The following is a 26,310-nucleotide window of genomic DNA, read 5'->3' as shown; positions in this document are numbered from 1 at the left end:
TTGAGCACCGAACAGTACACGCATTTGGATCATCCAACGATTCCAGTTTTTACCGTCAAATACTGGAAGTTTGGTGTTCATGTTGCCGTTTCCGTTCATCTTTCTACCTTGCACAATACACTCAGATTTCTCACAGTGTTTCCCAACCCACAGAATTAAAATTCTGATCAGATTTTGTTCAAGATTCAACACGAATCTAAGAATCAAAATCAAACACACAAGACCTCACGTTCACTCGTGTTTCCCGTGTTTCCCAATGAATCTGAACCGGAGCTCTAGATACCAATTGTTGGTGCAAAGGTAGAATGAATGGAAATATTCTATTAAGAATGACGGCTACAAAACATGATAAAAGTTACAATGATTGGCACCCTATTTATAAGCTAAAACTAGGGTTACTAGAATAGGATAAAATACTAAAATACCCTCTAACAAACTTAGGGGCTAAGAAAATAGTACAACTAATAAATATGAATTACTTCTAATAAATTTAACCATCTAATTGATTAAATGTACTTTTTTTTATTAAATAAGTTTATATTCAAAAAAAAAATGTAACTTTCCACTTGGGCACAAGAACAACAATAATTGTATTTAAATTTATTTTCAAAAATAAAAAGAAATCACTAAAATTCAATTATTGAACAGAAGGACAAAATGGATAAAGATATGAAAAAAAAGGTCCCAGATACTTCATTACGGATAACTTGTAGATTTTTTATATCACAACTATTTTGTTTTTTTTCTATACTTTCAATAATGGTTTCTTTTTAATTTGTTTTTTTAAAGTTATTATTATCGAGTCATGCGTAATATATAATAAAAAAAAGGATAGCTAAAGCAAAGGGATAAGCTAGAAAAGTACATAATGTCGAAGAGTTGAAGATTTAGGGGACAAGTAAGTTAGGTAAACATCTTTCAAATGGAGCAAGGCAACATTAAAAATAAAATTATGGAAGATATTATATAATAAGAATTTAGAGCTGAAAAGTAAAGCTTTTAAGTAGTTTTTTTCATTGATTAATTTTTATTATAAAACAAAAATATATAATATAATGTTGTCAACAGGTAAAAAAGAACTTAAGAATAAAAACTTTAAAAACTGAAATTTTCATATTCTAATTTAACAGATATATGATAAAATAACACCAATAGTTTCATTAATTTTATTTCTCCTTTTTTATCCGTTTCCCTTACTAAAAATTATACTAGAAATAAAAATTTATAAATTTAAAAGATAAATTTTGTCTCTAATTTTTCATTAAAGTAGTTATTAATTATAAACTCAAAGTAATGATTAATTATATTTTTTGACAATAATTTTATATTTTCAAGTAGAAATTTTGAGATTTTATATTATTAATAATTATGGTTAATAAATAATAACTATTAAAAGAAAAAAATATGAAAATGAATAATATAATTTTTAGGGACAATGAAATTGTGATTCTCATAACAAAACTGATTACAAAACGATAGGTCTTTTGAACTTAAGTCTAAGTTTAGAGTTGTTTTGATTTTGATTTGATATTTTATGGATGAGTTTTTTAAAAATCAAAATGATTCAATATTTTTAAATTTGACAGTTGAGTAGTTCGTGGATTTAGTTTTCTTCTCTATTTGAAAATGTTTTTCCCAGTGGTTGACAAATTTATTTATGTATTTAAACTATTCGTTACATTTTTAATGATCACAATATATTAATAAAAGAGATTAATTACTATGCACTGTCAGTGTAAAAAGTTTTACACAATCGATTTATCACTATCACCGGTTTGGATTACTTTATAAATTTTTAAAATAAAAGTCAAACTTATTTTAACATCCAATGACTATGATTAAATGATGGTGTAAAATCATTTTACATTGTCAGTGTATTTCAATTAAATCCTTAATAAAAAGATGAAACAATCAAAGGAGAAATGAAATATAACACATCGCATTAAAGAAGATAATGGATAGGAATTGAGTAGTCTAATTCAATAATATGTATATATATATATATATATATATATATATATATATATATATATATATATATATATATATATATATATATATATATATATATATATATAACTGAATTGGTAAAGTAAAAATATTATATAATTTTGAGTTTTTAATAACATCTAAAATATTTTGAAAATTTTATTATTAAATTATGAAATAAACTAACACTTATATTCAAATGCATAATAATTTAATTTTTTTATATTTGTTTATAATTAATAAATATATATTATTATTTAGTAATGTAAATTATAATATACAAATATATATTTTACGAGTACGAGTATAAGTATAAATACTTAGATTTATAAAAACTAAAATATTATAATCAAATGACATTAAGGTGTCAAATTTAATAACATGACACATTCGATAACTTTTAACCACACATCCGTATAACAAAATTCATTGTTGTATTTAAAAGCTATTATCATATAGACCATCTGTATAAAATTTAACATCAATCGAAAATTATTTGATATGTCAACGAGATGCATAAAACTTAACGTCTTACAAAACTTTAAAAAAACGTTAATTTTATCATTTTTTAACATATCAAATGATTTTCATTGATGTTAAATTTTATAGAGATGATCTATATGATAATATCTTTCACTCTAATGGTTGATTTTGTGATACGGATATGCAGTAAAAAGTTATCGGATGTCTTATGTTATAAGTTTGACACTTTGGTGTCATTCCTAACTAACTAACTAACTAACTAACTATATATATATATATATATATATATATATATATATATATATATATATATGTGTGTGTGTGTGTGTGTGTGTGTGTGTGTGTGTGTGTGTGTGTGTGTGTGTGTGTGTGTGCGCGTGTGTGTGTGTGTATGTGTGTGTGTGTAAAATATCATTTTAACTTTTTACCAATGCCCACATTTACACCTGTTTTTTCTAGCAGGTAATCATCTGTGGTTAAACCCGTATTCATTTTGAAAAATTTTGCTTTATCTATTGTGATCTTTTTTGCGGGTATCTGTTAGTTATGAGTCAAATTGTCATCCTTAGAAATCACAAGAATTGTAAAAAGGACTACTAAGAGAGAAATAAAAATAAAATACAAATACAGTAAAAAAAAATCTAGCAGCAGTTGAATACGAAAACATTAGAGTACGCCAGAGAAACCCTACAAACAAATCCCAAGCAGCCTAAAACCTAACCTTGTGGAATTCAAGTTATAGCTTAGACTGCCATAACCTCCTTTAATATATTAGAGTCCATCAAGAAAGCATAAAAAATGACAAAGTACAACAAACCTCATAATCAAGACAAACTATTGATCTGGTATTGGTTAAGGCATATGATAAGGTTCTAAAGGTAGTAAGAGAAAATACATGAGTTCACCTCTGATCTATCTAAAAACCATTTTCAGGACAAAAAATCTCTTTTCCTATACATCTTTAACAATTTTTGAAACACCATTAAAGATGACATAATCACGGGCTCTCCAAATTGACCATACAACAACATGCCAAATCATAGGAAAGTCACTCCTAGAGTTATCCCTACGACCTAAAGAGAGAGAAAAATAAAAAATAAGCCTATAATCACTAAGAAGAACCACCTGCCAACCCAACCACTAGAAGTTCTTATGCCACACAGACAAAGCTAAGTCACTAATGGCGAAAAGATGGGACCCCGACTCAGTCGAATTCCCACACTTGGGGACCAGTGATCTTAATAGAATCAACTAATTTAAAAAAAAATCTATAGAAGGAAGTCTATTTTGAAATATCTATAAAGAAAATATCACCACCTTAGAAGATGTCCAACTAACATATATGAGGGAAAATGTAACATTTTCAAGCAGCTGAGAAGATAAGGAAGGATTAGAAAGGTCCATATGATTAAGGTAAGCACAAGCAGCAGAGAATAAACCCTATATAAAATGATTCCAAATACAATAATCTCTATCCCGAGAGAGAGTATTTTCCTAAAGCACAGAGAACCGTTTATCGACCACAAGTAACACACAAAGAAAGAAAGGGTTTCCTCCACCTGAGAATCCAAACCAAGCCACCATTTTCCAGCCGCCCAATCTCTCTCATTACCCCTTCAGGTTGAATAGAATTTGAGAAAAGATCGGGGAGATTATCCATTAAGGGAATGAATCCTAACGAAGGATCCTTCCAAAAGGATATATGGAGGCCCGAATTCACTTTCTATAGGATACCATCAATAAACCAATCAGAGGGGTCATACTTTTTGGATCCGAGAAGAGACACACTTTTCACGATGTCCTTCTTCTATAGAGAGAGGAAAGAACTAAAGCATCATACCTAGCTACCATAATATCACACCAAATACTTGAAGCACATGTAAGCAACCCCATATTCATTTATGAATAAAAGGCTATATTAACTAGCTACATATCAATAACTCCTAAACCCTATTTACATTTTGGTTTACAAACATATTCTCACTTAATCTAGGAAATCTAAGGCGCAAAGTTACAATTTGATGAGTTGATGTTGTTTTTATGTTTTTTGTGAAAAAGGTGGTTGATTTGAATTGCACTACTACACGGAGCGTGCAATCCTAATCGCATTTTATTACCTTTCGAGTTTTTATTGAAAAAAAATTCATTTGATAATGGATCAAGGGTTTGTTTATTATTTTTAAATGGTGACGATCCTAATTCATAAGGTTGGCTAACACGCAAGAACATAACAAAGGAAAACAAGGAAAAAAGTACAACAAAGTGGGGAAGAGGATACATGAAAAATAAAAGGGATATGTGTGAGAAATAAAGGGTCTCGTTGTAAGGTAGCCCAAGAGAAAGCCTTGTGTGTGCATTGTGTCCTAAGCTAACAAATGGATAATGGAGTCAACATGTCTCCCTAGGGTAATATTATGAGTGAAAGTCATTCTTTTAATAAAAGATCACAAGTCCTCATAAACTCCAAGTTTTGCATAGGTCAATCACATAAGTCTAAGTTCATACAAGGGTCCTAAAAAGTCCTCTAAGTCCATTATTAAATCCCAAAGATCACTCTTTTTGGTCTTTTTCATCTTTATCATGTTTTTGTTCTTTTTCATATTAGATAACAAGATGAAGTAATAACAAGGTTGTGTAAAGATGAGGTAAAGTGATAATGTTGAAGAATCATAATTATGATGAATGATAGGTTGCAAGAATTTAAATGACATGGAATTAACTTTCAAGAGAGTAGAAGTTAGAAGTTAGCATTTCATAATGTAAAGGTTAGAAATTAGGTTAAAATAACAATCACTTGGTGATTATCTATCAATAAATCAAAGGACCCGAACATATGCTTCTCCAAGGGATAACCTATCATCAACTCAAAGTGTTAAGAATGATCAATTAATCACTTATCAACAAGTTTGAATTTAAGAATATTAAATCAACCAAAGGATATTCATCTATGGATGATTTGAGATAATGAAGCTTAATCAACCAAGAAATCACAAAAGATGAACAATAATTGGAATAGAAAAGAAACAAAAGTTAGTGGTTAGAGGTTAATTTGCATTGAGTTGATTAAGGTGCAATAAGTGTCCAATAAAGTATCAAAATAAAGTACAAAAAATAAAAGTAAAATAAAATCAAAACAAAAATGAAATAAATGGATTAAAATCAAATTATAATAGCAAAATTAAAATGGAAAAAATGATAAAAATGAAAATAATAAGATGAAAATAAAATCAAGTAGTAGAAAATAAAATCAGAAGTGTGTGGTGATTGAATTAAAAATAAATAAATAAAAATAAACAAGGGGAAAAAAATAAAATAAAATAAAAGAGGAGGGGGTGTGTACTGCAATTTGGGGGTCCAAATAGTGAAAGGAAAGGCCCAAGGCTAGCATGATGGTACGCTGAGGACATCGATAGTCCTTCAACAAATTAGATCCTTTGGATCTAATTTGAAAGGTTCATATGTGTGTGACCTAAGACTCCGCGCAACCCTCAGATTGGATTACTAACAAAAGTAAGTGCAACGCATGGTCCACTTCAAGAAGCGCACGGGTGGACAGTCAACCATGACCTTATTAAGTCCAATCAGCCAAGTCACACTAAATAGCCAACCAGAGAGAGACATGTGGAAATTAAATGTTAGTTAATTTGAATAAAAAATGAAAAATGGAAGGAGAAACTTGTGAAGAGATTCGTCTTCAACCTCCAGATTTCAAAAATCCATATCCTGCAACTTGTGATTTCAAGTGAAATTGAACATGAATTCCACTTCGACTTCACTCATCGTTGCAGGCTCCATGTTCAGAAACCACTTATGGGCTATGAACATGGAAAATTCAAGCTCAAAACTAATGAACACCCAACCCTAATTTAAAAAATTAATCCCAATGGTGCAATAATAGAGGTTCAAAGGTTAGGGGAAATGTTCAGCACACAACTACGAGTAGACTGGTAACCAGTTTGAATTGAATTGAGCATGTTTTCTACCTTGCCAAAAAATTGTTCAAATGAAGATTCTGGTGAACATGCAGAGCTCAGGTACGATGGTTTCAGTTACTTATATTGATCCTTTTAGCTTCAGTGATTCTTAGGGACGATGTCTAGATGCATAGGGTGAACTGAAAATGCTTCAATTGCTCTGACCATATACTCTATTTTGGTGAAAGTGCATTGTGATTCTAGCAGTGTTTCTATGGCTCTAAGGCTTGGAGAATTGGTGCAAAACGATCCTCTATTTATAGGGGAGGTGGTGGGGAATGATTTGTGATGAGTTGAGGTGGAATCCGGGTGATCCAAATCTGAACACATGCTTGAAATATGAAGGATTGACGAGCTGGAAAAATTATCAAATCCACTCCAAAAATATGTGCAAGTTATTCAGCGATTCTGTGGAAATCATTTGGTTTTTAGAAGCTTTCTCAATTTTGTGTTTTTGTGGCATTTTGTATTGATCAGTATCATGGTACTTTTAGTGAATTTGTACCTTGCTCTATTTTTCACTTTGCTGCACATGCCTTTCACATGATTTTGCATAGGACTTTGGCTTGTATTGGGCCTGCTATTCATTTCTTTTTGCACAACTGTTGATCTTGATCAATCAAACTTGCATTTAATGGCTTGGCATGGTACTTCAATGGCTTTCCTGAGCTTGAATTGAAGATGATATTGATGTTATTGTTGCAATTTGCTCATGTTGCTTGTTCTTCACTCAACCTCAAGAATTAGAATTGATGCAATTGATGGTTGTATGGTTGTGACCTTATTGAACCCGAGTTTCATAGGCACAACTTGTTTGAATTCTTGATCCTTTATTTGCATTGCATGAACCATGTTCATAACTTTGTATGATAATGACACATTATGATGCAACCATGACAAATTGAAACTTGATGTATGCATTGGATGATCCTTGTTTCCATGAAACTTGGCTTGTAAACTTGCATTGAAACATGGTTCATTTGCTTGTTTTCATGTTCATTAAGGTGACAAACTTGAAGCATGCTAAGTTGAACCATCATGTGTGAACTAGGATTGAATGACATTACATTGACAATAATGGTGTTAATATGCTTGATGTAAGTTAGTACCATGAATAACCTTTGCTTATATTTGAATCATAATGGTAAATTTGGATCATGTTATATTAAACCTTGAACCATGGATGAACTTGAAATCAATGGTATGGTAGCCTAACTTAAACTTGAACCATGCCATGCCTTATGAAAACTTGGGGTCAATCTCATGTTGATGATGAAAGATGAGTATCCTAAGCTTGAACTTTCAAAATGGAACACACTTGAATGATACTTGGTGAATGATGCATACTTGTTCCAAATATATATCTTGAAAATGAATAATCCATCATGACTTTATACTTGATCCAATAATCATGCTTGAAATGGCTTTTGAAACCTCACCAAAACCAAGTTGAAAATGAATTATGTGATGCTTGTCTCCATGTTAAGCAAGCTTTAATCAATCTTAAAAGAAAACCTTGGCCATGGAGATATGACTTGCCACTTTCTTGCCACTTAAGAAATTATGAACATCTTGAATTTCATTTGACTTTTCTTTGGACCAAAGTGGATATCTCATGCCATAGTAAAAATTTCTTGATCATGCACTCCTATTTAAGCACCATGGCCCCTGAAGTCTTATTTGGGCTTGGTGTAAAGCAAATTAACCCTTGATTCCTCCTTGTACACCTATATGTTGAGCATAAGGAAAAGAAAATGCACATGTTGGGTGCATAATGGTTAGATGTTCCATAATTCAACAATGATCAATAAACCCTAACCACAAAGCTACACACAAGGCTAGGTGACCTTGGTATAACCCTTGGGGAAGGGAAATCAGATAAACCCTAGTCCTCATCTTTCAATCAAACCAATGGGTAGCCATGCTTAAGGATAAATGCTAATGAAATTTCATGAGGAATGGATGATATGAATGTTAGGGTAAAAATGGGGGTGTGATAGCTACCCCTATGTAATCTTCTTGGACCCGAAGGTATGGATAACAACGAATTTTAGAAATTTGAGGTAAAAGAGGATTAAATACTAGAATACTAATAATTTTTAGACGTTACGAAGGGAATGGGTATACTGTAAGTATATTGTGGGGTTTTTGTTCAACGTGGTTGTGGAATGAAAGATAGGCTTTTGTATACAGTCTTCAGCTGGGGAATATATGGCAGCTTCGATGGAGATGTTGTGATGTGCATGTAGAATGCAATATGATATGCATGCAGTATGATTGATCTTTTTTTCCATGTCCTTTATCTTTCTTCTCTTCTTTTTTCTCTTCCTGCCTCCACTGACAAGTTTTGGCATGTACCAGTGATTGAAATAATTCCGCAGGATTCCACGAAGGTAAGAAGAATCAAATATTTGTAAAAGGCAAGTAACAGAGGACATAGAACTAAAACTGAAATATTCTGCAAAAGGCAGAGAGACATCCTGCAAAAGGCAAGCAACTCGACTGGGAAATGGTTAAACTTCCTGCTACAAAAGGTAGAGGAGACTTGCAAAAGGCAAGCAAAGGATATACTATTCCCTCATGCACGAGGCATATGAGAAAACCTCAGCAAAAATCTAAGAAAGCACACGAAGGTAAATGTGACTTATCATGCAAAAGGAAATGATAACTCCTTAACAAAAGGTCAAGAAGAAAGATGGGGGTGAAGGACGACTTCGCTGGGGATATGGTTTTTTCAGTATAAAGGGTAGCAATGACTCCTTAGCAAGAGAAGTGGGAACTTCCTAACAAAAGGTTAGAAAGAAAGACGGGAACATTTCTCACACAAAAGGTGGTGAGAACTCCTTAGCGAAAGTTTAAAGGATAAGGAAGGGGGTAAGACTCTCATACTAAAGATAATGAGAATTCTCTGACATAAGGTTTGCTGGGGATTATCATACAAAAGGTAATGAGAACTTCTTAACAAAAGATTAAGAAGAAAGTTGGATTGGATTTTCTCATGCAAAAGCTAATGAGAAGCTTCTCAACAAAACGTTAAGAAGGCGCCTAAAGATGGATATGATTTCTCATTTAAAAGGAAACGAGAAACTCTTCAACAAAATGTTAAGATGAAAGCTGGAAAGGATGGTTACTCCTACAAAAGGTAGCAATGACTCCTTAACAAGAGAATATCTCATATGCAAAAGGCAGGGGGTACTTACAAAAGGTAAGCAGTTGACGAAAGGTCTGAAGCTAGCTGACAAAATGGTGTACGCACCAAACGCATCGCATGCTAAAATGTACAATAGAGTCACCACCAAACTTTATTTATCCAAAAGAGGGAAGGGAAAATATCTATAAACCCAAAGGAAAACAGAGAAATGGGTAAGGAAGTAGTTTATGCAAGGGGGAGGTATTAGTACCCCTCACATCCATGGTACTCCATGGGAACCATTTTGAATGCTCTTTCTTGGATGGGTGTCGATATCTTCATGTATGTGCAAAATAGAAAAACGGTTAGAAAAAGAGTGCTCGAGGTGGATTATGGCACGCATGCCTATGTATTCTAATGGTGCAATGAGAAAGTTAGAGCCTCATAGTTCGTGGAATTGGGGAGGACAAAGAAAATAAAGGAAGGTGCTCGCCAAGGATTTATATCCTCGTGCCTACTTATCCTTATAGTGCAATAAGAAAGTCAAAGCTTCGTAGTTCGAACAACAAAGACTGAAAAAGATATGATTGGGGGTGGTGTTTAAACTGGAAAGAAAAGGGTAAGAATCGTGTCATAACCAAGAAATGGGGGTTAACCAAAGAGGTGTGTCCCAAAAGAAAAATATAGGGGGTTAACCAATGATGTATGTCCCTGAATTGTGGTGTCATAACCAAGAAATGAAATATAAAAGTGGTGTCAAAAACAAGATAGGGTAGGGGGTTAACCATAGAGGTGTGTCCCTAAAAAGTGGTGTCAAAACCAAGATAAGGGGTTGAACTTTTAGGTGTGTTCCTGAATTGTGGTGTCTGTAAGACCCCAAATTTGACCCTAATATCCCTCATGATATCTCATCATATGCATTGGATTTGGGATCACACCTTGACATCCTCCTTACCCCTCATTCATTGGGTTTGAATTGGGAGAGATCACCAAGCAAATTTGATTGTATCCTACTTTTTTTTCATTATTTACTATTCAAAATACCAAAAGTATGTCTATGTATAACTTTGTTTCTTTTATAGGTAGTGTGTGCATCCATCAATGCCTCATCAAGATCGCAATTAGGGTTTGAGACCCTTAGTGCAAGGAGATTAATCAAGAGATGGCTCACATTGTTTCTAGACATCATATATGGGTTCCTATAATCTTCACTTATCATTTTGATAAAGATATCATAAAGAGTTTGAAGCTTGTTTGTCTTAGAAGTCCTAATTCATCTGGGTATCTTATGTGACTTCCTCAACAAGTTTCTTCATCATTTGATCAAATATTTCAAGGTATACTTCTTAATAAATCATATTATACATATATGATCCTCCATGGGTCCCAAAGATCAAGAGAATTTCAAGTTTGCAAGTTGGTTCAAAGAGGTTGACCAGAGAAAGTCAACTCGTTAAAACTGGGGTTCTCTAGACCTTATCTCCTACAATTTTTGTCATATGACAATTATTACAAGAGAAACGTTACTCCTTATGACATTAAAAACAAATTTCATGTTGAGTTCAAGAGCTAGTTTTGCTTGGAAAGTCATTTTTTGTGGTGAAAGATTATAGGTCACTTTGTTTGTACCCTAGTTATGAGGTAAACTTCCAAGGACCATAACTTGCTCAATTTTTATGAGATGAAGGACATCCAAGTTTCATGATAAATTTCAAGATGTCATCTTAAACTTTTATTCTTTGAGAAACTTCAAATACAACTTTTGGAAGCATGTGCCAAGAGGAAACATTATAGGCCATTTTGGGCCATTAGCCAATGGACAAGCAATTTTCCTCAACTTCTAAAATGCATAACGCATTCATGACAAATCCAAATGAGGTCAAATTTGTGACCAAATTTAATAGGATTGAAAGAGATACAACTTTTATGAAGTAATGTTTTCCATTTCAAGTTCATAGTAAAAGTTATTTAAGGTTGAAGAAGTGAACATTTGACTTGGGACTTAGAAAAATTTCAATTATGTTTGATTTCCCAATTTCCACCTCCAAATTCATCATGATCCAAGCTTCAAATGTAAACGTCTTCAACATGAAAGTTGTTCACCTTGATCTCACCTTTCCAAAAAGTCTAAAATCACTTCAATTGTACAAGGTTTGAATGACTTGCGCATGGTTACTCTTCATTGTACCATTTGGATGAATCTCATGATCACTTATCAATTTCAAATGCATGGCTTCATGTTACACATTAAGCATCACTAATGATCATTTTTGGACTTAATTAAATCATTTCATGGGCCTATTGATAACACGAAAATGTATCGTACATTTGCCTTGATTTACATTCAAAAATCGTACAGTTTTCATTTATATTCCGATTATTCCGCAAGTGTTCAAGTTATTTTTGCAGATATTTCAATTCCCATGCTTAAATGAACAAAGTATAGAAAAGGAAGGAAAAGAAGAATAAACAGAAGAGAAACAGTAGAAAAAGCAGAATTTAAGAATTTTGTGCATGTGACGCTCGTCACACGCCCCGTCACAATCGTCACGCCCTGGTTGTGACGAACGCCACATGCCCACCACGACCGTCACAAATGCAAAGGCAACATAATGATTTTTCAAACAGAAATGATCCACGTCACCCCAGTTTTCACTCCTCAACCCACTTTCCCGTGAATCTCTCACTCAACCAAGTCACCCTTATTTTTCTCAAGCACGAAGACCAAAGAGGTACTATAAAAGGATGGAAGTTGGAAACCTATGAGGACGCTTGTTTTTCCTCTCTGAAGCCAACTCTCAAGCTATTTCTCTACATTTATTTTTCCACTGCAATTTTGCTTTCTGTTATTTTTCATCAGCATTCATTGTTTCCTTTACCGCAATTTGTTTACTGTTTCGTTCAGAGCTTTGATTTTTCCCTTTCCTTTCCGTTTTTCATTTAGCCAAAAGTAGTAGTTTCCTACATTAGTGAACTACTGCAATTTATTTAACTTAGTTTAAGCATTTGTTTTGAAGAAGCAGCATCCTACCGACCTGTGGAGGACTGCTCAAGTACTTCAAGATTCAGCATATTCAATTAATTAAAGTTCTAGGTTTTTATTCAATTATTATTATTATTGCTTTATTATTAAGTAATCATGTTTTCTTTATTGTTAATTTGCTTCTGTTCGTCTGTGTTTGCATTATTTAACATGTCCGACTAAACTACCGGTATCGATATGTAAATAATTTAATTAGACGGGATTTAATAATAATAATCGGTGTAAACTTCTTTTCTCAAATAATCTTCCTGGCTGTGGTTTCTAATTTTAATTTAATTAACTTTGTCACGAGAGTGAGAAGCTATTTAATACGGTTTTGCCACGAGAGTGGGAAATTAACTAAGGTTAGAACCGACAATCGCGAGAGCGTGAGGGTCGAACTGGATAGTAAAAACTAGGCATTGATTTTAAAAACAGCGAGTGCACTTTAAAAGCAATTAGAAGTTATCTATTTTCAAAAATTATTTTTAACTTCAAATGGGATAAGGAGAGCGTACATTCTGACTTAAAAGTATAGTCCGAGTCAACAATCACCAGAGTGTGAGATAAAGCCTTTTAAATGAGTATTTTCTACTGAAAGGTATTTGGTAATTAAGATATACACCGGTGACTTATCGAATCCCTGACAATTAATGTGTTGCATACTGATATCCCTTCATTAATATTTTCTTAAAAACTTAATTTGCTTTAGATTTAATTTTTATTCAACCAAACCTCTAAAAACTATCGCCTTAGCTAAACATAGTAACATCGATAGCATTAGTTTGACCATCGGTCCCTGTGGGTTCGATATCTTTTAAAACTAAACGACTAGACTGTGCACTTGCAGTCAAGTATCCGATAAACAATATTTTATATACAGTCACGAGACGTATCAAGTTTTTGGCGCCGTTGCCGGAGACCTGATTTAGTCAAATATGCAATTCTTTCGTTGCATAGTATAGACTGGGGTAAAAACTAATTTCATTTCCCTTATTTCTCGGTTGTATGCCAAGTACTCGCTCACAAGGAAAAAACTTAGTACCACCAATCACAGAACTAGAGCGTTTCTTATATTTAAGAAGCCGAATACTAGAGTACCAACGAAGGTACAATATTCCCGATATCCTCTTTCCTACTACTGAACCAGTTGAAAAACCAACCATGGCTGCAGTAGGACCACATAACCGTCCTCTTAAGTTCTACGCTACCCCGTCCCAACAAGAACCTCACAACAGCATTGCTGCCCCTGCTATCGATCGAAACGATTTCGAGTTAAAACCCTCATTATTATCAGTTGTCAAACAACATCAATTTGCTGGAAATCCTACAGACGACCCTAATGAACATCTGACCAAGTTTATGCAGTACGCAGACACTGTGAAGGTGAATGGTGTATCTCAAGATGCGATAAGACTACGCCTTTTACCTTTCTCTCTAAGAGACAGAGCTTGGGCTTAGTTGCAATCCTTGCCATCCAACTCAGTCACTACATGGGAAGAAATGAAGAACATTTTCTTAGCCCGATATTTTCCGCCAAGCAAAACTGCTATGCTGAGAGCTCAAATCAACGGATTTCGACAAAAAGATGCAGAATCTCTCTACGACACGTGGGGGAGATACAAAGACATGATGAGGATGTGTCCACATCACGGTCTCGAAGACTGGGTAATCATTCACACATTTTACAATGGGCTTCTGTATAACACAAGACTGACAGTAGACGCTGCCACGGGCGGTGCACTTATGGACAAGCCATACAACGAAGCCTATCAACTCATTGAAAACATGGCCCAAAACCATTGCCAATGGGGAGGTGAAAGAACTCCAGTAGAAAAGTCCCAAACAAAAGGTGGAATGTACGAAATCAGTAGCCTTAACCACATCCATGCAAAGGTAGATTCCCTTGTTCAAAAGTTAGACAACTTGACCATACCACCCGCAGCCACCGTGGCTGCCGTAAATCCAAACTGCGAGTTATGTGGAATTCCTGGACACACTGCACCAGAATGTCAGATATTAGCAGGAGTCCCCACTGATCAAGTAAATTATGCACAAGGAAACCCTTGTTCGAATACCTACAACCCAGGTTGGAAAAACCATCCTAACTTTTCGTATAAGAACAACAACGCCCTGTATGCACCTGGCCAAGCACCCGTTGTTCCACCTGGATATCAAATGCCAGCTACTAATGCTCCTAACATTCCTAGGAAGTCCAACCTTGAATTAATAATGGAAAGCTTCATAGCTACCCAAGCTCAAACAAACAAAGACTTCTTGAACTAAAACATACACACTAGTGAGCAACTTAAACAATTAGTGAACAAAGTAGACGCTTTAGCCACCCACAACAAAATGCTTGAAACACAGATTTCACAAGTGGCTCAACAACAAGCATCTACTACTGCTCCCACTGGCACATTTCTTGGACAGCCACAACCTAATCCAAAAGGACATGCAAATGTGTTTATATTAAGAAGTGGAAAAGAACTCTACGGACCCGTAGATCCAAGACTCCAAAATCCTGCCATGTACCAAAAACCTGACAAAATAACAACTGAGAAGGTAAGTGAACCAAAGGAGAAGGAAGATAATACCCAAGAGGGCGAAGAGAAAGAAAATCCTTATGTGCCTCCACCACCTTATAAACCACCCATTCTGTATCCTCAAAGACTCGCAAATTCTAAAACTACAGGGCAATTTAAGAAATTTGTTGAACTTCTGAAACAACTGAATATTACAATTCCCTTTACAGAAGCTATCACACAAATGCCCTCATATGCCAAGTTTCTTAAAGAGATCATATACAATAAGAAAAAGATCGAGGATAACGAAACAGTTACACTTACTGCTGAGTGTAGCGCAATAATCCAAAACAACATGCCTCCCAAACTAAAAGACCCAGGTAGTTTCTCCATACCCTGTGTTATTGGAAAGTTCGTCATAGACAAATCTCTATGCGACTTTGGAGCCAGTATTAGTGGAATGCCCTTATCCAGCTGTAAAAGGCTCAACATGGGAGAGCTAAGACCAACCAAGATGTTTGTTCAACTAGTTGACCGCTCAATCAAATATCCTGTTGGTATACTAGAGAATGTCCCAATACGTGTAGGACAATTCTACATTCCTACAGACTTCATAATCATGGATATCAAAGAAGATGCCACTACACCTATTATATTAGAAAGGCCATTCTTAGCTACCGCCGGAGCCATAATAGACGTGAAAAGAGGTAAGCTAACATTCGAAGTTGGAGAAGAAAAAGTTGAATTCATCTTGACACAATTCTTACAAGCGCCAGCTATAGACGATACTTGTTATCTACTTGATGTCATAGACAAGTTGTAAGAGAGATGAAGATGCAATAAACCACATATTCTGATATAATGAAAATCCAAATCCCTCCAATCTTTGAAGATGATAATTGGCGTGAACCATACCAAAATGACAGTCTAAGCGAATGCTAAGCACTTACACCCAATCACATGCCATGCCCGAGGAAACCAGACTTAGAATTAAAAACACTACCCAAGAACCTAAGATACGAATTCCTAGACACTGAACTCAAAAGACCAGTAATAGTCAACGCAGACTTAGGACAGATTGAAACTAAAAATTTACTAGATATCTTAAGAAAATATCCAACTGCGTTAGGCTACAACATCGCCGACCTAAAAGGAATAAGTCCTTCTATCTGTATGCATCGCATTATGCTAGAGGAAGATTGTAAAACCTATAGAGAACACCAGAGAAGGATCAACCCAATCTTAAGTATTGTAGTCAAGGATGAAGTAAAGAAGTTATTAGATGTAGGAATCATATACCCGATCTCCGATAGTCAATGGGTTAGCCCCGTTCATGTAGTACCCAAGAAATGGGGTGTTATAGTTGTTAAGAACGAGAAGGGGGACCTATAACACAAAGAGTTGTGACCGGAAGTAGAATGTGCATCAATTATAGGAAGATAAACAAAGCCACTCGAAAGGATCATTTTCCTCTGCCTTTCATTGACCAAATGCTTAAACGATTGGCTAAGCATTCCCACTTCTGCTATCTAGACGGTTATTCAGGATTCTTTTAAATTCCTATCCATCTTGACGACCAAGAGAAAACAACCTTCACATGCCCTTATGGTACATTTGCTTATCAACGAATGTCATTTGGACTATGCAACGCTCCAGCAACATTCCAAAGATGCATGATGTCAATCTTCGCTAACTTTATAGACGACATTATGGAAGTCTTTATGGACGATTTTTCTGTCTGTGGGCAGAGCTTCGAAGGATGTCTATCAAACCTTGAAATGTTACTTGAAAGATACGCAAAGGTGAATCTCGTATTGAACTAGGAGAAATGCCATTTCATGGTCCAACAAGGAATCGTGTTAGGACACGTAGTATCTGATAAAGGAGTTGAAGTAGACAAAGCTAAGATCGAAATTATAGAAAATCTTCAACCTCCGAAAATCGTACGAGAAATACGAAGCTTCTTAGGACACACCGGTTTCTACCGACGCTTTATCAAAGATTTCTCAAAAATTACCAAACCACTGACTGGTTTATTAATGAAAGACGTTGACTTTATCTTTGATGAGAAATATTTAACAGCGTTTGAATAATAAAAAACATCTCTAATCACCGCACCTATCATGCAACCACGTGACTGGAGATTACCATTCAAAATCATGTGTGATGCGAGTGACTATGCCGTAGGCGCAGTGCTAGGACAAAGGAAGGATAAAAAACTTCATGCGATCTACTACGCAAGTAGAACCTTAGATCCTGCCCAAATGAACTACGCCACCATTGAAAAGGAACTTCTAGTTGTTGTGTTCGCTTTAAACAAATTCCGTTCTTACTTAGTAGGAGCGGAAATCATCATCTATATTGATCACGCTGCTATTAGATACTTGCTAAGTAAGAAGGATGCCAAACCAAGACTCTTAAGATGGATCCTACTCTTACAAGAATTTGACTTAGAAATAAAAAATAAGAAGGGCACTGAGAACGTAGTAGCAGACCACTTATCAAGAATCGAAGGGAATAAGCTTGAACAAATTCCAATCAATGATGATTTCCCTTACGAATGACTTATAGCCCAAATGGAAAGTGACATGTCTGAACTAACCTTAAATAATACCGAAATAGAAGAATCTGTGGAAGAAATTCACACGAATATAACTCTGCCATGGTATGCTGATTTTGTCAACTACCTAGCTATTAGAGCACTTCCACCGGACCTATCATACCAACAAAAAAAGAAAGTCTTTCATGATCTAAAACAGTACTACTGGGATGAACCTCTGCTTTTCAAGAGAGGTACCGACGACATTTTCCGTCGATGTGTTCCTGAGGATGAAATAGACGATATAATCTCTCATTTCCGTTTCGCTCCCTATGGTGGACACGCAAGCACTTCAAAAACTTGTTCCAAGATCTTACAATCTGGCCTCGTTTGGCCTACTCTATAGAAAGATGTCCATAATGCGGTTATAAATTAAGACCGGTGCCAACGCACTGGTAACGTCTCAAGACGCGATGAAATGCCACAAACAGGCATCTTAGAAGTGGAAGTCTTTGATGTATGGGGGATTGACTTCATGGGACCATTATCATCTTCTCTTGGTAACAAATACATACTCGTAGTTGTCGATTACATCTCAAAATGGATCGAGGTTGTAGCTTCTCTGACAAATGACACACGAGTAGTGATTAAGTTATTCAAGAACATAATCTTTCCTAGATTCTGTGTGCCAAAACTAGTAGTTAATGATGGTGGCTCCCATTTCATATCAAATATCTTTGGAAAACTTCTTCTGAATTATGGAGTCCAACACCATGTAGCAACACCTTATCACCCACAAACCATTGGGCAAGTCGAAGTTTCGAATAGAGAGATCAAACAAATTCTAGAAAAGACTATCGGAATATCTAGAAAAGACTGGTCATCTAAACTAAATGAAGCTTTGTGGGCATATAGGATAGACTACAAGACCCCAATAGGGACCACACCCTTTAAATTAGTCTATGGTAAATCATGTTATCTCCCTGTGGAGTTAGAACACAAAGCTTATTGGGAAATTAAGACCCTAAACCTAAATTATACTTCCGCAGGCGAGAAGCGAATTTTAGACATTCACGAATTGGAAGAACTTAGACTAGACGCCTATGAGAATGCCAAGATATACAAAGAACGAACTAAAAAATGGCACGATAAACGTATATCTAGGAAAGAGTTTAATGTAGGTCACGTAGTGTTACTATTTAATTCAAAACTTAAGCTTTTTACGGGAAAACTTAAATCTAGGTGGTCAGGTCCTTTCGAAATTACAAAAGTTTTTGAAAGAGGTACGATAGACATCAAGGGTAGAAATAGTGAACCGTTCATTGTAAGCGGGCAGCGATTAAAGCATTATCATAATATTGACAATAGAAACTATTCAAATAGTATTAGACTTATAGAGCTGCCCGCTCAACCCCAAAACTGATATATTACGACGTTATTGTCGAACTTACGACATTAAACAAAGTGCTTGGTGGGAGACAACCCGCCTCTTTTTAATTTGTTATTGACTTTGTTAATTTTATGTTTTGCATTTTAAGTGTTTTCCTTCTTTGATTATTACTTTTATTTTTCTCCCTTTCCTTAATTCTATGCAGTAATGTACTTGTTGTTTCGCGTTACTAACTTAGTAATATTGGATACTAATTAACAGGCAAACTTAAAACTAGTTAGTCACTAACTTTCATCATGCAACAAGTAGATACAATTTTCAGAGGCAGAGTTCAGAGAAGGCGTTATGATTATTTAGCTCAGAAGGATATGGCTTTATCCATATATTATGATGGACCTACCATGGATAGGCTAGGTATCCGCGATAGTATCTTGTTTATGTTTCACCAGCTAGGTTGGGAGAATGCTGCTATTAAGAGAAGGTTTGTCACATACCGCGAGCTTACCCTAGAATTCCTTAGCTCCCTATTTTACAACCCCGAGCATGGTTACGGACTCAACAAAGGGTTGATTTCCTTTAGGCTGTTTGGTATTGATTTCACCTATAACCGTAGAGATCTTGCTGACCTTCTAGGATTCCCTAGTGGCCCATTTATATTCATTATCCGCCAGGAGGAATTAATCGATGACATTGACTTAGATTACTTTTGGGGTAATTTAATTGGAGATCACCACCCTGACCCACACCAGATGCACTCTCAAGTGATACACAACCCTGTTATCCGCTACTTCCATAAAATACTAGCCCACACCCTGTTTGGAAAAGAAGAGAACAACACCTTAGTGTCAAGGGATGAACTTTTCATCTTACTCTGTGTCGACCAAGGTCGACATGTCAATGCTGTAACATTTATGATGGAAAGATTTGTTTACCTTACACTTAACAATCGCTCCCCAATCATAATAGGCGGCCTAGTAACCATGATAGCTGATGCCATTAGACTTAGACGCCCACTTAACGAGCGTACACCTTTTGGACCCATCCGACCCATGGATATTCACTTTTGCTTCGACCGAAGAATTTTAGGAAACCTGGGACCGGATACTTTTGACTACCTAATTAATAATGAAGTTGTCCATCTATTTACCTTACCAAACCATGAGAGAACGAGTGTTCATAACTGTAATAACTGGCTATATGATTTAGATGAACATCACATTGCTCCACCATCACCTCCTGAGACACCGCCTATTTATGAGTATTTAGATGACCCTATCTCTGTTGATGAATCTGACCCTGAAACCCCTTCAAACTACTATAATCTGAATGAACCAGAAATTCCATCTTATGCTGAAAATCTGACCATAATTCTTACTCGTTTGGATGGTTTCCGTAGTGAAATTACTAATGTGAAAGATGAACTAAAAAGCATGCGCCTTGATGTCTTAGGCTTAGTGGATGTCATTGTCGAACAGTTTGATCACTTGAACCAGGCTGTAGCATCTTTGGGACAACACTGTGGCTAATTACATTGATCGCTGAATCTTCCTACTCACATTAAAGCAATGAGGACACTGCTATGTTTTAGTGTGGGGAGGGAGTACTGTATTGCTATTATTCTTTTAATGTTTACTGTTACATTTAACTTTAGTCTCTACATTTAATCTAAATGACATTGTTATTTCTTTTGCTTCTGTGATAAATTTAATTTACCTCCGTCAGTTTAATTTTGTTATTTTTACTGCTGTCAATTCCATACCGCTGCTATTTTATTTGTACTACTGCTGCAATTGTTTTATTATTTTGTTTCTATACTGTTATTGTCTTTACCATCTTCTAGTTATTATAATCTCTATTTTTTCTATGGTACTGACAATATGATTTACTCCTAACATGCAAACAATTAGAAATTAAGCATGCAGTAAATTTTTCAAATTTTCCATTTTCTGCAAAAATATGATCGTTGCATGTGACGCTCGTCACATGCACATCTCGACTGTTACACGTCATGACCGTTACGCGTGACGACCGTAACAAGTATGTGACACTCGTCACGCATCCAGAATGCACGTTCTGTTTCCTTATTAAAACAGGCGCACTGCTATCCTCTTCTTCCTCATCTACTCCTTCTGTTTCCTTAACCGTCCCACTCACACCCATTTATTTCTCCATTAACCCTTCCATCACTTCCTATTTAAGCAAGAAACAAGCGAGTTTCCTATAACTCACGTAACCCATTTCCTCTACACCAAAACCTCAATTTCATACTCCATGGCCCGTCAAGAGAGACCTGCTCCCGATCTTTCAAATATCATATTCAGAGAGGGAGAAGTCGGCGAACGACAAAGAGACAACTACCTCGGGTTCTATCAACGTTCAGTTCAACCTACGAGGTACGTTGATAATGACTGTCTGACGGAGTTGGGGCTTTTAGAGGGCGTGGAATGGATGCTGAACACCTCTGGGTTGACGCAGCTCTGCACCAACCCACAACCGACATATGAAGCTCTGACCCTGGAATTCTTGAGTTTGTTCTCCTACATAACACCTCCCGGTGCAACTCAATTTCTCACCGGACTCGCCACATTCAGAATGTTTGGCACCAAGTATTCCTTGAACCAAACACAAATAGGATGAATACTTGGTTTCCGACATGGAGATGGAGTTCACTGCCGTATCCTTGGCAGATGGTCTGAGATAGCATTTGGAGTATGGCACAGTCTTACCAACGTAAACGTCACAAGCTGGGAGGCACTCAACGCAATGTACATTCACAACCCGGCTATCAGATATTTCCACCGAGTCTTAGGACACACGGTTTTTGGAAGAGTTAACAACCATAAGGTAAACTCTAAGGAGCTTTTCTTCCTTCACTATGTGTTCACTCCGGTGGCGTTCAATACCACCCCGTTCTTGTTGGCCAACATCCAGGCTTCCTGCATGAGAGGCAACACGACATTCTGTTTTAGAGGAATCATCACTTCCATAGCATTGGGCCTGAATCTGGGGGATAGGCTTGCTAACTTACCTGCCTTGTCGGCCGAGTTCCTCAATATCGACTATTGCCGCTCCTTGCATCTTATCAAAGTCAGAGACGATGGGAGATACCACCCTATGGTTTGGAATAAGATAGTTCGATGCATCATTATGCCTAACAGGAATCGTATAGATCCGCAGAATATGGCAAATTGGATTTTCGATCTGAATGCTCCTGAGCCCAATGAAGAAGATCCTAATAATAATGGAGCTGATGAAATTGAAGAAGAGCTGGATTGACAGGTCCCACAGCCACCTCCTGAGCATGCTGCAGACACATCTTCCCGAAACCAATGAAGAAATGAGCGCCGACCCGCCACCATGGAAGATATCTATGCTGAGATGTTGCGACATAACCAAAGGATGGAAGAGCTCCAAACGAAAATGATGCAAGCGATCCAGCAAATACAAAGAGATCAGTATGACTATGCAAAATGGCATGACCAAGGGATGGCAGAACTATCTGAAGAAATGAGTGCCTTGACACATTGCGTTGATGCCATCCAGGAATACACTCAGCATGTGGGGTTGGACCCTACCCAACGTGGTAGAAATGGACGTGCACGAGCAAGAGTTAGAGCACGTAAAGCCCAACGTCATGGCGAAGAGTAGTGATCCTCCTGTTTCTCCCCTTTTCCCACTTTATTTTGTCGCATTGAGGACAATGCTTTGTTTAAGTGTGGGAGGGAATCCTTGTCTTTCGCTTATTTGTTTCTATTTTTAGCCATAACAAAATTTTTGTCTTTCATTTATTTGTTTCTATCTATCGCTCATTTATTCCTATCAATTTTTTTTGTAAAATACATACCCTACGAGTATATAGGTTATCTTACATAGGTTCTATTAGGAAGCTGAGAAAAATCTAACAAGATTGATACCGTCCTGACACCTTAGATCTCTCACTTTTGCGAGATCAGTTTGAATACCCATTATACCGATACCTTAAGTTTCCGTTCTAGATTAACCCCTAGTAGTTTATACTAGCAGTCAGCACCGTCTTAAACACAAACCATGTGAAGAGCCGATGAATATAAGTGATTGATGCCTACGAATTGAGAAGATCCTTTTGCTGTTGAGAAATTTAAAATGTACCATACAAACGGTAGCAAGATATACAGAAGGAAAGAAAAACCCGTTGCCGGTTGGTTCAGAGGTACCTAGTACTGGACTCGGTAGGGTGAACTACGGTTCGATCCCCCACAGCCTTCAAATGGGATATATAAAAGGTTACCACACTAGTGTACCAGACCCCGTGCTAAAAAAGGATCAAAGGCACTAACCGGCTACTTCACTAAGTGCGTGTAAAGGCAAAAGGCTTAATGTGATTGCGCTAGAATGAAATCGGGTGAAATAGGAACAAGTAGCATTAGGTTGAGCTATGATAGCATGATTCGAACTGGTTTGTATAAAAGAGAGATCTATGTTAATGCTTGTTGCTTGTGTCATCACTGTATCTTTAGTGTTTTACATGAGTATCTGTCATTCTAACGAAATACCTAACAACCACGTACGAATTGGAAATGTGTCATGTATTCGCGTTTAACTAGTGTTTCAAATTTTATACTTATTATTTGCTTGAGGACAAGCAAATATTCAGGTATTGGGGAGTTTGATAACATGAAAATGTATCGTACATTTGCCTTGATTTACATTCAAAAATTATACCGTTTTCATTTATATTCCGATTATTCCGCAAGTGTTCAAGTTATTTTTGCAGGTATTTCAATTCCCATGCTTAAATGAACAAAGTATAGAAAAGGAAGGAAAAGAAGAAGAAACAGAAGAGAAACAACAGAAAAAGTAGAATTTAAGAATTTTGTGCATGTGACGTTTGTCACACGCCCCGTCACGATCGTCATGCCCTGGTTGTGACGAACGCCACAAGCCCACCATGACCGTCACAAAGGCAAAGGCAGCATAATGAATTTTCAAACAGAAATGATCCACGTCGCCCTAGTTTTCGCTCCTCAACCCACTTTCCCATGAATCTCTCACTCAACCAAGTCACCCTTATTTTTCTCAAGTACGAAGACCAAAGGGGTACTATAAAAGGATAGAAATTGGAAACCTACGGGGACGCTTGTTTTTCCTCTTTGAAGCCAACTCTCAAGCTATTTCTCTACATTTATTTTTCCACTGCAATCTTGCTTTCTATTATTTTTCTTCAGCATTCGTTGTTTCCTTTACCGCATTTTGTTTACCATTCCGTTCAGAGCTTTGATTTTTCCCTTTCCTTTCCATTTTTCATTTAGCCAAAAGTAGTAGTTTCCTACATTGGAGAACTACTGCAACTTATTTAATTTAGTTTAAGCATTTGTTTCGAAGAAGCAACATCCTACCGACCTGTGCAGGACTGCTCAAGTACTTCAAGATTCAGCATATTCAATTCATTAAAGTTCCAGGTTTTTATTCAATTATTATTATTATTGCTTTATTATTAAGTAATCATGTTTGCTTTTTGTTAATTTGCTTTTGTTCGTTTGTGTTTGCATTATTTAACATGTCCGGCTAAACTACCGGTATCGGTATGTAAACAATTTAATTAGACGGGATTTAATAATAATCGGTGTAAACTTCTTTTCTCAAATAATCTTCCTGATTGTGGTTTTTAATTTGAATTTAATTAACTTTGTCACGAGAGTGAGAAGCTATTTAATACGGTTTTGCCACGAGAGTGGGAAATTAACTAAGGTTAGAACCGACAATCGCGAGAGCGTGAGGGTCGAACTGGATAGTAAAAACTAGGCATTGATTTTAAAAACAGCGAGAGCGTATATTCTGACTTAAAAGTATAGTCTGACTCAACAATCACGAGAGTGTGAGATAAAGCCTTTTAAATGAGTATTTTCTACTGAAAGGTATTTGGTAATTAAAATATACACCAATGACTTATCGAATCCCTGACAATTAATGTGTTGCATACTGATATCCCTTCATTAATATTTTCTTAAAAACTTAATTTTCTTTCGATTTAATTTTTATTCAACCAAACCTCTAAAAATCATCGCCTTAGCTAAACATAGTAACATCGATAGCATTAGTTTGACCATCAGGCCATGTGGGTTCGATATCTTTTAAAACTAAACGACTAGTCTGTGCACTTGCAGTCAAGTATTTGATAAACTATATTTTATATACAGTCACGAGACATATCACCTATCACACGCCTATGTAAGCATGCATCTCACCTTTCCAATTTTGGCCAATTTTTGAAGTGTTCAAAAAGCAATGACCAAGCCTATAAATACCTGACCCTGGTGATCAAAAATGGGATCCCTCTTTCCCAAGCTTCGTCCCCATTCTCTCCCAAACACCATTGAAAGGATAATCTTGAAGATTTCTTAAGAAATCGAGTTTCAATTCTAATTCTGTTTTGGAATTGAAACTCCAAGAGTCCAAACTTTTTAAACATCCAAATCACCTCCTCCAAGCTTCTAAAGTCAAGCCAAGCCAAATAGGAAGCAAGATCAAGTTGATTTGAAGCTCCTCGAAGGTGAGATTTTAGAAACTTTTCTTCTTCGATTCTCCCTCATTACTCATCCATTTTGATTGATTGTTGGTTTGCTGGAGTCCTACCAATGTAGGTAACAAGATTGAGTTGCTTTGAGGTCAAATTGAAGCAACTCAGATCATGATCCTCAAAATTCAAATCCTTATATCTTTCAATATACTTGGAATTGGAGAAAATTGAAGCCAAATTCGAGCTCCTGAGTATTTTTTCTTTAAAATCATATCCTTGTCTTTCATTTTGTTGAGGGTTGGTGGTCATCCAGTTCTGTGAGGTTCACCGGAAAAGATGACTGGAGCCCTAACTCCGGTGGTGTGTTGGCGTGTTCCCAACCCTTTAATCCATTTAAATTGTTTTAATTTAGGCTCTTGGTTCTGATTACCACTTGTGCCACGTGTTGACTGCAATGCACCATGGAACGTGCACGCTTGGCCATCAAATTTGCCACCTCAAAATGAGGGAGATCTGATGGGCCTTGTTTTTTTGTATTTTCTGATTTTTCATTTAATCCCTTTATTTTGTTTAATTCATATTAATTTCATTTTTAATCCAAAAAATACGGGACTTTCACCAAAAATCTTTAAATATTTTTCTCTTCCATATTCTGAATTAAAATTATTTTTTGGATTAATTTTGGTATTTTTCATGAAATAAATTTTTTTGTGTGCATATTTTTAATTGTTTAAAAATACTTCTTACTTTTTAAAAATTGTG

The 26,310-nt window shown here is 35.9% G+C and overlaps 1 non-coding gene across 1 annotated transcript; it reads right to left on the bottom strand.

Moving 5' to 3' along the window:
• Window positions 1–14,149: 14,149 nt before the first annotated feature.
• On the bottom strand, window positions 14,150–14,256 carry LOC127099446 (small nucleolar RNA R71). Its single transcript, XR_007793946.1, has one exon. It is a non-coding gene; the product is annotated as a small nucleolar RNA R71 (small nucleolar RNA).
• Between the last annotated feature and the right edge of the window lie 12,054 nt (window positions 14,257–26,310).

Source organism: Lathyrus oleraceus, chromosome 6, assembly GCF_024323335.1.
Source record: "Lathyrus oleraceus cultivar Zhongwan6 chromosome 6, CAAS_Psat_ZW6_1.0, whole genome shotgun sequence".
NCBI lineage: Eukaryota > Viridiplantae > Streptophyta > Magnoliopsida > Fabales > Fabaceae > Lathyrus > Lathyrus oleraceus.
Note: the sequence above shows the minus strand (reverse complement) of the source record. Positions and strands in the feature narration are given on the sequence as shown.